Raw genomic sequence first — 558 nt, forward strand, 5'->3', positions numbered from 1 at the left:
GTGACTTGTACTTTCTTTTTCTTCAGTTTATTTTTTTTAACCAGAGCACTGCTCAGCTCTGGCTATGGTGGTGCTGGGGTTAATAGACTTTCTTCACTGTACCACCTCCCAGTCCACAAATACTTCAGGTCTTCCTGTTGTCTTATTGAAGAGATGAGGGGTATGGAGCTGTGAGGTAGCCTCCTGGTAGACCTTGTTCCCTGTGTGAAGAGGACCTGGGTTAGAGTCCCAGTACCACATGGGGGTACTGTAGATGGCGCTGAAGGAGCTCTGGATGGTGAACTGGTGCTGTGGTCTCTAAAGAATGAAAAGGGTCTGGGAGATAGCTCACTGGTAGGGACATTCTTTTAAAAATATATTTTAATATATTATTTATTGGATAGAGACAAAATTAGAGGGGAGAGGAAGGTAGAGAAAGTGACACCTGCAGTACTGCTTCACTGCTCCTGAAACTTTCTTCAGTTGAGGACCGGGGGGCTTGAACCTGGGGTATTGTGCATGACAGTGTGTGCTCTCAGCTGGGTATGCCACTGCCTGGCCCCAAGAGTATTCCTTAAT

This window comes from Erinaceus europaeus, chromosome 9 (genome assembly GCF_950295315.1).
Source record: "Erinaceus europaeus chromosome 9, mEriEur2.1, whole genome shotgun sequence".
NCBI lineage: Eukaryota > Metazoa > Chordata > Mammalia > Eulipotyphla > Erinaceidae > Erinaceus > Erinaceus europaeus.